The 12,868-nt window shown below is 38.2% G+C and overlaps 1 long non-coding RNA gene and 1 pseudogene across 2 annotated transcripts; one reads left to right on the top strand and one right to left on the bottom strand.

The window, feature by feature from the left end:
* Nucleotides 1–312: 312 nt before the first annotated feature.
* LOC101413549 (uncharacterized) lies at nucleotides 313–6,500 on the top strand. Of its 2 annotated transcripts, none has more exons than XR_009185861.2 (4): nucleotides 313–408; nucleotides 766–869; nucleotides 1,325–5,692; nucleotides 5,820–6,500. It is a non-coding gene; the product is annotated as an uncharacterized lncRNA (long non-coding RNA). The 2 variants fall into 2 exon arrangements; XR_011648841.1 differs by having other exon boundaries at nucleotides 375–499.
* A 4,398-nt stretch (nucleotides 6,501–10,898) lies between these two features.
* On the bottom strand, nucleotides 10,899–11,540 carry LOC101419541 (ferritin light chain pseudogene; annotated as a pseudogene).
* Nucleotides 11,541–12,868: the final 1,328 nt, after the last annotated feature.

Raw genomic sequence — 12,868 nt, 5'->3', positions numbered from 1 at the left:
AAGGTTAGAGTAGCCCCTTGTTTAAAAGCATCCGAAACCGAGGGCTCTAGTCGAGTTATCTCTTCCTGCTGTTCCGCCTTCATTTCAGTCGGAAAAAAAGTCCAAATTGTGTGTCTTGAAACCCTAAAGAGGATAGTAAACCACGTGCTGTCACTTCACTTTATTTTCAAATGAGCTTTTGTACGCTAACCCATTTTAACAGTAAGACACTGGGTCCTGTGAGGAAGCCGAGGAAACTCACTCTTCGTCTCGGGTGGAGCATGACTATCACTCCTTCAGCCAGTTAGGAGGAGCGCGCGGGAGCGTCTCGGCGAGCGTCACGGGGATCTTCAGCAGCGGGAATTGTGGGAAGTGTAGTTTGGGGATTCCGCCCGTTTCGCCATTTCTGTAATGGCTGCTTCCAGGAAGGTAACGTATAAAGGCGTCTTTAAAGGATACTTAGATTGCTCCAGTGTATTTGGAAAACAGGAGGCAAGTTGGAACCCCTTGCCAGGCAAAAGTAGGCATTCTTTTCCAGATTTTAATATCAAGTCTTGGTGCGAACTTGTCTGTCGGTTCGATTTATTTGTAGCTTTGCCTGTGTGGGTGAACTGACAATTTCAAGTCTAGTTCCCGTGCTTGGATAAACTGTTTGCTCTACTCATTACTTATTCCTCTCTCTTCCATACAGCTTCCAAGCTGTCCACTGACTCTAACTGTTGCTTTAAAGAAACAGTAATAATAATTAGTAATTTTTAATACTCACTTCCCACACTTTGTTAATAGGCGGTGTCACGTGGAACTTCCTAACCTCAACATCCGGAGCTCCAAGGAAGGGAGTATTTCAAGTCAGATAGAATTATATATCTGTATACCCTGATTCTTCTTTGGTAAGTTTTATTAATTTACAACTTCATAAGGTTATGTATTGTGTGACTTTTGGCAGATTTTTTTGGCATTTCCTGGGTGGGAGAGACCGTAAGAAAATGTAATTTTTACTTACTAGGATATTTTAAGTTCCATTTGAGTCCCTTGTTAATGTTACGTCTCTTCTTATATCCTGCTGTTAATTTTCTCTTTGGTTGATGAAGACGTAGTTGGCATTATAGAGAAATCGCTGGGGTGAGAAGGTTTCATATGGAAGGGATAATAGCCCCAAATGACCAGGGTTAAGTACCTTTTACTTCTGTATGTCCCCGTTTTACTTCTGTAAAATGAGAAAAGGGGTCTTAAATGATTGATAAAAATCTCTAACTTTAAAGCTTGGTGTATTATTATTTGTCATATTTTCATTTGAAAATGTAGGAATTTTTAACACCTTTTTATTTCCATGTTTAATTACTAGGAATCTTCAGCCTTCAAGATCCCAGCATCATGACATCAGTTTCAACACAACTGTTGATAGTCCTCATTTCACTACTTTTGGTGCTGCCTGTTGTTGAAGCAGTAGAAGCAGGAGATGGAATTGCTGTCTTGTTAGGTGTGGTTCTCAGCATTACAGGCATTTGTGCTTGTTTGGGGGTATATGCACGAAAGAGAAATGAACAAATGTGACTTGGAAGGGCCTCCTAAATCAAACCTCATCCTGAGAACTTTTGTGCTATTAAGGTTAAAGCTGGGCTTTAGTGTCTGAAAGTTCCCATGAAAGACAGTAAATGAGGTGGTAATTTCACATTCCTAAATGTTTCCCTATAAATAAGAACAAATTGATTTATGTTACATAGGGAAAAATGTTTTCTTCACATCAAAGAAAGCACTGGAAAAAAGCAGACTATAATTTGTATTTGCAGGTTGAAAAGGAGGTCAAATAAATAATATGATTGAAATTTGCATAAATAATCCATAGTTTCAGAAGTTCCAAAGCTCACAAAATAGTAAAAGGAAGCTCTTGCTTAGAATCCTAGGAAATTGCTATTGTTCACTAGTCACTGCTTCCTGAATTGTTAAGGAGTCTTTTCTCCATATTTTACTTAGATTTTTGTTTTCTCATCTCCAAAGTTAATAGTGTACTTAGATATTAAATTTAGTCAAAAATGGAAACCTTTATTTCTTTGAGGGAAAAAAATTAGAAAAACGTATACAGCGCCTTTAATATTGCAATGGAGAAGAAGATTTAAGGTAAAAAAAATACTTTATATTGAATACTGAAATGGAGAAAAGATTAATGTAAAAAAATGTATATTGATTAACCAACTAACATCCTTCTCTGAGAAGTACTATGTTAAATATAAATTCATCATGTTGTAAGTTAATGTGTGGTATCCGTTTCTGTTTATTTTAAATCTACGTGTGGACTAAGTTTTGTATATGCCAAGTGGAGAATGTGGGATGCCTTCCTTACCTTAACTGGTGTCACACTAGCTTGCAGAGACAGAAGCATTAAAAAATGAGAAGTGGGTAGAATCTAGGTAGGAGAGACTCCTGGCAGAAAATCCAGATAGAAAAGAAAAATGTAATGCTCAATACTGATTGACACACTAGTCAGGTAAAACAGCTTTTCTGTCCCTGCTAATAAAGTATCCTCAAACCACCATCACCTAGGGATTTGTTAGAAATGCAGAATCTCAGTCCCCTCCCAGATCAACTAAATCAGAAACTATATTTATATCAAGAGCCCAAGATAATTTGTATGCACATTAAGGAATACTGCTCTAAGCTAGCATTTCTCAAATATCAACCTAGGCACTTGATAAAACTTTCAGATATCCTGGCTCCTCTTCTGAAGACTGTGTTTCAGTAGTCCCAATGTAAGGCCTAGAACTTGTTTTTAACAAGGGCCACCAGTGATCTGGTTTTGTGGATGCAACTAGTATAGAATAGTTTCAGTATTTCAAATACTTTGGCATCCCACTGGAAGCAGGTGGTCAATTTTTTTCCTAAAATAATACGTTGCATGATTTCTAGCTCTCCAGGTAATTTTAGGAGTTTCAGTGTTGATCAAAAAACAGCAGCAACCTAAAATCCTTTTTGTAGTGCAGTTGCTTAGGTGTGAGCTGACCTGGCTTGCATGAGGAATTTGGTAGAAAATATAAAGAGCTAGGGACAACCGTGTTATAAAAACATGGAAACTGAACGGATTTGTTTTGTTTTTTCACCAGAGAAAGCACTAACATTTTTTGTTTAGATAAATTCCAGTTAATATTGTATAATTAATAGAATTTGATTTTTTTTTTTTTTTTTAATGTAAGAAAGAGGAATGCAGGCTATCAGTTGTCATCTCTCAAAAAATAGCCCACTGACACCATATAGAAGCTGCTGCTGCTGCTTTGCAAATCTGAACTTTCTCATTAGGACTGGGAGAAAGGAAAAATCTAACATACATTTTAAATTACAGTGCATTAGTCATTTAGTCACCTTCAGGTTCTATTTTTAAAATGTTCAAAATAAGACTACAGGCAAACATTCTTTAATGAATGTGTATTTCCAAAAGTGCCTAGGAAAAATTAGAAAACTGCCATTTTCCCATTAAAAGTAGAGAATTCTTATAAGGTGGCATTCAGGAATTTCGGTGGATATGATGAGGGGTACCTCTTCTAAAAAGATTCTCACTCCTCATCTCTAGGTTCCATAACATGGTTTACCTGAAGAGAACAGAAATCCTTAGAGTGGCTCTTAACTTTGTAGGAACCACCAGCCCTTTGAGAATCAGATTAAAACTATTGTCCATTTCCCCAGAAAAATGAATGTGCATGCTGGCTTTTAAAAATTAATTTCAAGGAGTTCACAGGCTTGAAGCCCATCCAAGAAGCCAAGGTTATGAATTTCTGCCCTTTAGTTTCTTTTTTTTGAGCTTTGTTTGAATTCTAGAATTCCTTAATTTTGCTTTGTGGGATAAACTGCTATAAAACTATAGCATGATGGGATTGACCCAAAGTGTCCAGCACAATTTATCGTATCTAAAAAGTGCTCTATGTATGTTAGTTTAGGATGAATCCAATTTTAAAGGTAGAAGACTAATGGTTGAAATCTACAAGGAGGGAAGAATTTGAAGTTCCTTGCAATAGCCTAAATTACTATTTTCTTGTGATTTTATGGTAACCTGCCCATTTGCCAAAAAACAGTATGTTTCCTTCATCATTTTTCTCTGACTGCTTTCAAGATTTTTTCCGTTGTCTTGCAGTTTGTTTGCAGAGGTTTTACCATACTATATCTTGGTGTGGATTTCTTTGGATTTATCCTGTTTAGGGTTTGCTCAGCTTCTTGAATCTGTTGGCTTATGTCTTTTGCCACATTTGGGAAATTTTCAGGCATTATTTCTTCAGATATCTTTACCCACTCTCTTTCCCCTTTCTGGGACTCCAATGACCCAAATGTTAGACCTTTTGTTAGTCTCACATGGCCTTAAGGCTCTGTTGTGTTTTTCTGGGGTTTTGTTTGTTTCAATATTTTCTCTTTTGTTCAGATTGATCGTTTCTAATTTTTCTATCCACAAGTGTGCTGATTCTTTCCTGTGCCCTGCATTCTACTGTTGTATTCTTCAGTTTTAAAATTACCATTAGGATTTTTTTTAATACTGTATCTTTGCTGAGATTTTCTGTTTTTTCATTTATTTGAAGTATGTCTGTAATTGCTAAGTGAAGCATTTTCATGATGGCTGCTTCAAAATTCTTGTCAAATACATTATTTAACATCTATGTCATTTAATGTTGGCACTTGTTGATTGTCTTTTCTCATTCAGGTTGAGCTCTTCCTGGTTCATGTCCAATCTGAGGTACATGAGGCAAAAGATGAGTGGTTTTTTGATTGACGCCAATATATTTTGGATATTATCTTTAAAAGACCCTGGATCTTATTTAAATTTTTTGTTTTAGCAGGCCTCCTCTAGCACCACTCCTGCAGGGGAAGGAAGGGTGCTGCTTTGTTACTGCCAGATGGAGGTGAAGTCTATCTTTTCCTCCTGGCTTCTTAACACCAAGGGTGAGAGGACTCATTGTTACTGCTGAGTGGGGATGGAAGTTTAGGCTCCTCAGTAGGCCTCAACTTAATACCACTCTGACTAAGAGGGAAAGGGGCACCTCTTCTGCTGTAGGTGACTTCACCGACTGTGGGTAGGGAATGGCCTTATTAACCTAAATGGAAGTGAAAGTCCAGGCTCCTGCATGATCTCCACTGACCGCACAGGTGGTAAGAGGTGTATTTTACTACCAGCAGCTAAGGATGAACACCTTCTCACCACTTTTGCTTTCTCAGACACCACACCAGCTGGAAGGTTGGGGCACCTTATTATAGCCTGGAGAAGGTGGAAGTGGTGGCACTTGGTGGAACCGTAGCCTTTTCTGTGGTGTTTGGCTAGTGTAGACTAGTTACTGTCTAAAAATTTTCTTTCTTGCTAGGCTGCCCCTTTCCTGGTCTTTTGGCTAGAGAGAAAGTCTTTTCCTAAGGGTTTTTGTTTGTGCCCAATTGTGTTTCTGGATTGCCAGTTTCTCAAGTACACAGTTCATAAAACATGAGGCAAAAAGAAAACCCAGGGAATTCACTGCCATGTTGCTCCTTGGGTCCTTAGTTGCTCCTTAGTCAATCTGCCTTCTTTCTACATTTCCTGGTCATTTTACGTTTGTTTTATATATTATGTCCAGAGTTTTTAGCTGTACTTAGGAGGAGGAATAGGGAAAGGTACATTCACTCCATCTTCCTGGAACCTCATGTCTCCTCAGTCCATATTTAAAAGACCGATTTTCCTGAGGTACTCTACTGGTGGAGAGATAAAACACAGGTAAATGATCAATTCAAGATATTTTATTCATAGACCTTTGCCCCTCTGATCTACCACTTTCACCCTACTCTCTTCACCTACTAATATATTGATTATTCCTGTCTTTATCCCAACAAACTCATCTCAGGAAGATGACTCACAAGAATGTAGGAGTACAGATGAAGTGAAGTTTGAAAGAATGGGGAATGTGTATCCATATTGTGTCTCAACCTGAAAGTGCCAGTGGCAACTTCTTGGGCAGCTGATGTGATACTATGTGTCACTATGAAAGAACTAACCAGGTCCAGGAAGTCTCAAAAACTGCTCACTATATGCACCTTCACCACGTTGGACTTTCTAAGCTCTGCAGAATCTTGTCAACCACCATTTCTTATCTTGGATACAGGAAAGGTCATGTGCTCAGCATATAGCCTATAATGAAGGGAGGAGAATTCTCTGCATATGACCCATCTCTACCACAAAGACTCACCTATAGTCTCTTGTGGTTCTGCTATAAGGGACAAAAATCCAAGGGCTGGAATCCAAGCCTAGATGGATAACAAGTTTCCACCACTTCTGATCTTGGGCAAGTTACTTAAATTATTTTAATGTCTGTCCCCCATCTCTTAAATGTAGATAATAACAGTTGAGCTACCTCATAAGTGGATGAAGATTACATGAGGTAATGTGTGTGAAAGGATTAGTATTGTAGATGTTATTGTTGGTATTTGGTGATGTTTCTTAGAGACAGAAAAAAACAGCATCAATTTGGTAGTTAAATATAAAGAGGGCATGTTTACAAAGTTAAATAAACATATTCCATATTAAACTGTTTACTTTTTACATTTTGCCGAGTTCTAAGAACCCCTCAAAAATAATACTCAGTCTTTGTTTACTTTATTACAGTTTCCCTCTCTTCCACCCCATTACAGTGTTACAAATTATGAAACTTAAGGACAACTGTAAAGAAAAGAAAACTTAGCTACCCTAAAGCTGTCCCCAGCCTTACTGTATGTACCTGAGGTCCTTGGAAGGGAAAAAAAATTTTTTTAATTCTCTTTATTACAGTCTAATGTGTTCAGTCATGGGTCCTTCCTAAATAAAGTAACAAAAGCTTAGCAGTAATTTCTCAGGTTATTTAAGAAGATACAAGGAAGTTGATTTGCTCAGGAAAACAGCGGATATGGTCCATATTCCATAAGGAAAAATATTCTGACAATTATTCATCTCATTAGAAGTCATTAAGACATTGTTTCCTATGATGGGGAGTGGAAAGACTGTCCCTATCTTAATTTACTAATTGCAAACAAGATTTTCATTCTTAGGTGAAAACAGGGCCAAATCAATTAATGTGTTTGTAGACTAGTACATTTTTAATTTTTCCCCTATTTTTTAGTAGCTCCATTTTTCTAAATCTCTTCTGTGATTAAATAATATGCATCTAATATCTAAATTCAAAAAGCAGACCAAAAATATGTGATTGCTACAGAAAACCAAACATTTATTTCTACTGAATACCATTATATGGGTTATTAAAATTTTGAACATATTACTTGGCACTTCACAATCTAAAATAAAATTATGGAATTTTATATACAAGAGATTAGTTATTTTTTAAAGGGCTAATCATGTAACACTTTGTTAAACATTGAGATTATAAATACCATATTTCTCAATCAAGATAATTATGCTCTGGATAAATTGCATAAATCACTTAACAAAGGAGTTTAGAAGCCAGCATGATCACCAAGAACAGAAACTATGCCATATTCTATTTCAGATGAAGTAGCACAAAAATGGTGCCACAAAAATTATCAGGGTGTGTCGATACCAACCTGAAACAATGTATGGGTCCTATGACATGCTAATTTGTTCAATCAACACTTTTCAAGAAGACATCATCAGTACTAGAATGGAAAAAAAATCATCAACTACCAGGAAATTGACCGTAACCCAGTAATTTTAACCTCCCCCATTTTTTTTAAAGACATTTTTACTTTTATTTATCCCACCCCCTTTATGGCTTTCTTGCTATCTGTTCTCTGTGTCCATTTGCTGGGCATTCTTCTGCTTGTCTCCCTTTGTTGCATCATCTTGCTGCGTCAGCACTCTGCGGTGCAGGCTGTCAGCTCTCCTCGGGCACGGGCCAGCTTGCCTTCACAAGGAAGCCCTGGGATGCGAATCCAGAGCCTCCCATATGGTAGACGGGAGTGCAATCAATTGAGCCACAGCCACTTCCCTCCCCAATTTTTTCATCTGTAAAATTATTTGTCAGTAATCTCTAAAAAGCTTCCTGGTGATAGAATTTTGTGGCTCCATAAAAAGTTTCCCTCATTTTGAAAATAAGATCTAATGTGTTAAGAATATTGTAATTACCCATTTTCAGTCGGCAGCAATAAGGAGCTGATTTCCTCTTCGAACTCCTCAGTGAAAACTGTAGTCTAGTCATTTGGTACATTTTTGGATTTCAATTCACTGAAGCAGGGGCAGCTAATTTTCTGTACTGAACCAGTATGATTAGGGAAGGAAGAATAAAAACAAGCCATAGCCCTGCCACTCCTACCCATGGCAAACAGCCCACATGCTAATTTATGTCAGCCGGGCAGTATCCAGGAACAAGCAACCTTGCATTTTCATATGTTCAGTCTGCTCTGACCACCACTGGTGAGACTCAACTAATAGACACCACCATCCCAGGGGCCTAAATAGACACTTGAAAGGCTGCATGACACTTTCTCCCTCACCCTCTACATCCAATCTAGCTATTCAGTCTATTGAATTCACCTACAAATTATTCCCAGTCTTCCTTGACCCTTCCTGTCTGGGTTACATATTCCTTCTCCGTACTCAAACAACATTCTCTATATCCCTCTCAGGCTCACAGCATGCTGGATTGGAATCCCTGTTTGCTTATCTTTATCTCAACCAACTTTACCCCCATTTCAGGATTCTAAACTCAGTGAGGGTAGGGACTGAATCTCTAATTTGTTCTGTATCCCTAGCTTCTAGCATAATGCCGAGTATCTAGAAGGTGCTCACACAATATTTCATAGAATGAATATGTCATACAGAGCTAATGCAGCGGACAGCTAATGCAGAAGCACCAGCCCAGGATACACAGTGGATCAAGTATTTTCTCACTGAGCCTGGCTATGCCCTCACCATCCCCAATAAAGCTCTTACCAACATTTCAGGTCTTCTATGGGACAGGTCTGATATTCATCAAAGATTTTTATCATTTCCTTGTATATGCAAATTATAGAACATGAATGTAATGAGCATTAATATGTAATCTTATTGTCTTGAATGAGTATAAACTATTAAAAAAACTTGCATTGTATGTACATGTTTAATAGTTTGTATAGCATTTAGCTTAGAAATGTCCCACCATTTTGAAAATGCTGAACCACAGAATAATCTATTGCTTTGTCTCCCCATTGTACTCATACTATCCACCACCACCAGACTATCTGCTTTGCTAAGACTTCATGCATACACTTCTAATTCTTCCTTAATTTTTCAAATGTTGTCTCCTTTATGAAGCCTTTTCCACTAGGAGTTAACAATATCCATCCTCCAGAGCTCATACTTCATTGTTTTTACCTGTTTATTGTATCTCATTCAGCCTTGTTTTATGGTTATTTAGATACTTAAATTTCTTAAAATCAAGTTAATGTCTTTTCATCATTTTGCAAGTACTAATACACCTAGTCTCCTGTAAGAAGTCTCAACACATTTATTTATTTATTAAATTAATTTCCCAAAAATCCTGAAGAAGAAAATTAATATAGTAATATTGAATAAACAAGTCTTCATAAGGACAGGTATAATAATGAAGCTAACATTTCTTTTTAAAATACCGCAGATTGAGCGTTTTCCATTTACACATTAATGTGCAACCTATGTCTTTCTGAAACCAATTGGCAGTTCACATTTACTCTGTTATCCACTGAAAGACATCTATTGTGAAGTAATCAGAAGACAGTTGCCCATACATTGTAGTTCTTAGATGCTGCTGCCACAGGTAATGTCAAAGCCCATGTTTCATTCAGGTGAAAAAACTTTACTGGACAAAAAGGAAAGAAAGAAAGATCCAAGGAGCCCAAAATCCTTCTACTTTTCCAACGATGACTCCCTCAAATAAAGAACCTCAAATAGGATTCTACTTCTCAGCCTCAGTCATGGAAATTTTTTTCTCCCAGATCCTATGATTTATGCCTTCTGAAGAGTAAATCAGTTCTCTTCTCAAGGATGACTGGAGGTAAAAAGAAGCCCTAAAGTACATTTTTTAAAGAATCAACTTCTTCAAATGTTCAGGCATCTATTAAATAATCCTCTTAGGAAAATGTGGACTTAATTTCATTGATGCTGCCATTATTTAAAGCATATCTGGTACTCCTATTTGGCCTGTGATATGCTCTTTCAAAGACCTCCAGTGAAGATAAGTCCTGTGTCTTCAGCATTTGGCTTTTGGAATGAGTCAGAGTAATTCAGAGTTAAGCCTCATGCCTGAATGAGGAAGGTGGCCAGAAATAGAAACAGCAACCATGCAGTGTGTTAATTCTCCAATTGCACAAGAGCACTGTTCTCTCATTCAATCCTCACAACAACCCCAAGAGATAAATTGTATTATTCCCATTTTACAGATGAAGAACCTAAGGCTTAGGTTGAGTTCCTCGCCCAGAGTTACACAGTTTGATAAAGAGAATGGGGAGCAGATGTGGCTCAAGCAGCTGAGCACCTGCTTCCCACATATGAGGCCCCAGTTTCAGTTCCCAGTACCTCCTAAAAAAAACAAAACAAAGAAAAAGCAATGCACCAACTCAGGAGAGCTGATGTGGCTCAGTGGTTGAGAACCAGTTTCCCACTTACAAGGTCCTGGGTTTAATCACTGGCCCCAGTACCTCAAAAAAAAAAAAAAAAAAAAGAAGACAATTTATTTTAAGTAATAAAAAACAAAATTTTCCCATAACCTAAACCAAACTAATGGATTTTATACTGTGTAATGTTATTACTCTTTTAATTCAAAAAGAAAAGTATGCCATCAGCATTAAGATGTTATAATAGCAAATTGACCTATGCTTAACTACCCTTAGCACAACTATTTTCACTTTTACATGTCACCTTCTCATGCATAATTTTAAACATTTAAGTGCTTCATAAACTTTTTTTTTTGGCTGCAAAAAGCTTTATTGTGTACACTTGGTACACACGGTTACATCTTGTTAGAGGGCTACAAGATGGCAGTTAGAAAGATGCCTCCTGGCTGGAGGGGCTCAGGCAGAAGCCTCGATGCTGGGGGAATAGAGCCCTCCCCCACAGCCTCTGGGCTCCAGAGGCTCCTAGTCGTGCTTGAGGATGAGCTTTTCAAAGAGATACTCGCCCAGCCCCGTCAGGCCAGCAAGCCTGCGGAGGCTGGTCAGGTGGTCGCCTATCTTTTGGATCCGTTTCACCTCCTTATCTAGGAAATGGTTCTCCAGGAAGCCACAGAGATGGGGGTCTGTGTTGGCAGATCCCAGGGCATGCAGATCCAAAAGGGCCTGGTTCAGGGACTTCTCCAGGACAAGGGCCGCTTCCATGGCGTCCAGGGTATTACCCCACTCATCTTTGGAAGGCTTCTGCACGTCCTGGAAGAGGGCACGCCTGCTGCGCGGTTTTGCATCTTCAAGAGACGCTCGGCGCCCTCGCGCTTCTCCTTTGCCAACTCGCGGAAGAGGTGGTCCACACCCTTCAGGGCCACATCGTCACGGTCGAAATAGTAGCCCTGAGAGAAGTAGGTGTAGGACGCCTGCAGCTGCAGGTTGACCAGGCGGTTCACAGAAGCCTCCACATCGGCGGAATAAAGCTGACGGATCTGGGAGTTGATGGTTGGTCAACAATGAGGAGCTAACCACAAAAAAGCGGTATTAGCTGGTCCCGGCAGTGGGGGATGGCCCAGAAGTTGGTCCCTGAGGTTGCAACTGGAGAAGCAGTTGCAAGGTGGTCAATGCCGAAAAGGTGTGGGAACGAGTCCCTGGGTCTGTTCAGTTCAAACACTGTTGATGCAAGAGACAGATCCCCGGAACTGCCGGGCGCGCTGTCTCATAAACATTTTAATAGCCAAATACTATTATGTCCCATATATTTGCCACCCTTTATTTTAAAAACATCCCTTTAATGTCAGTGGTTTCCAACCTCCTACCATTATTGATAGCACTATACTGTAATAAAAAAAATAGGCAACTCTTACCAAATGCCATAAAGATATATCTTTTGACATATGATTCCAGTCTAGAGTAACTTTTAGATAATTCAGCAGACATAAATATATATTATGTGTGTATGAATGTGTTTGTGTGTATATATATACTTATATTTGCATGTATACACATATACACACATACATATTAACATTCAAGAAAATTTCCAAAGTTTCTATTATCCTGATCCTTTAAACTAGCCATGTTTACCAAAATGAAGGAGGATAAATGGTAGAACTCTGGGTTTATAAAAGACTGTATGAAAGAAAGTTTTCTGTCCAGGGAGAGAGGATAACAAGTCTCTTATTAGAGAAAAGAACCACGTTACTGCTTACTTCTATAAGGCAGTTCATGAAAAGGGACCAAAAAAATATAAATGTAAAAGAAAAATATATCCTAGAATATTCATTTATCAGATTATTGTTTTCATGATTGAAATCAAGCATTATTTGTCCAATGATCCTTATGGTTATTAATATTAATGGTCATGTTAATGATAGCTCTCAAGAAATATTATTAAATTGATCATTATTACAATAATAAGCACCAAACCACACAGTGAAGTGATTCTTTGCACAGTGCTGTTGCTAAGTGACAGAAGTTGATGGCTAAGAAAGGTTGTGTGATGTAATAAAAAGAGCACTAAAGGAGAAGACAAGGAAATCAAAACCCTGACTATGCTGCAAATATGCACTGGGCAAATTTCTTACAAGTTACCCTGAACCTAATTTTTTTAAACTGTAAAGGGAAAATATTGTTCTAGGTGATATCTAAAGTACTTTCCAGAATTTATTTGTAGGTTTAAATGAGTAAAGATAGCCTGCCCAAAACTTCTATTCCATTGACAGGAGCTTGGAACAAGAATTCCTCTTTGAGGGAGGTTGTGCAAGGTAAAGGAAAGCATTGGCAAACAGATTATTCAGAAGCAGGGCCTGCCTTAACAAAAGGCAGAAAAAAC

This window comes from Dasypus novemcinctus, chromosome 5 (genome assembly GCF_030445035.2).
Source record: "Dasypus novemcinctus isolate mDasNov1 chromosome 5, mDasNov1.1.hap2, whole genome shotgun sequence".
Taxonomy (NCBI): domain Eukaryota; kingdom Metazoa; phylum Chordata; class Mammalia; order Cingulata; family Dasypodidae; genus Dasypus; species Dasypus novemcinctus.
Note: the sequence above shows the minus strand (reverse complement) of the source record. Positions and strands in the feature narration are given on the sequence as shown.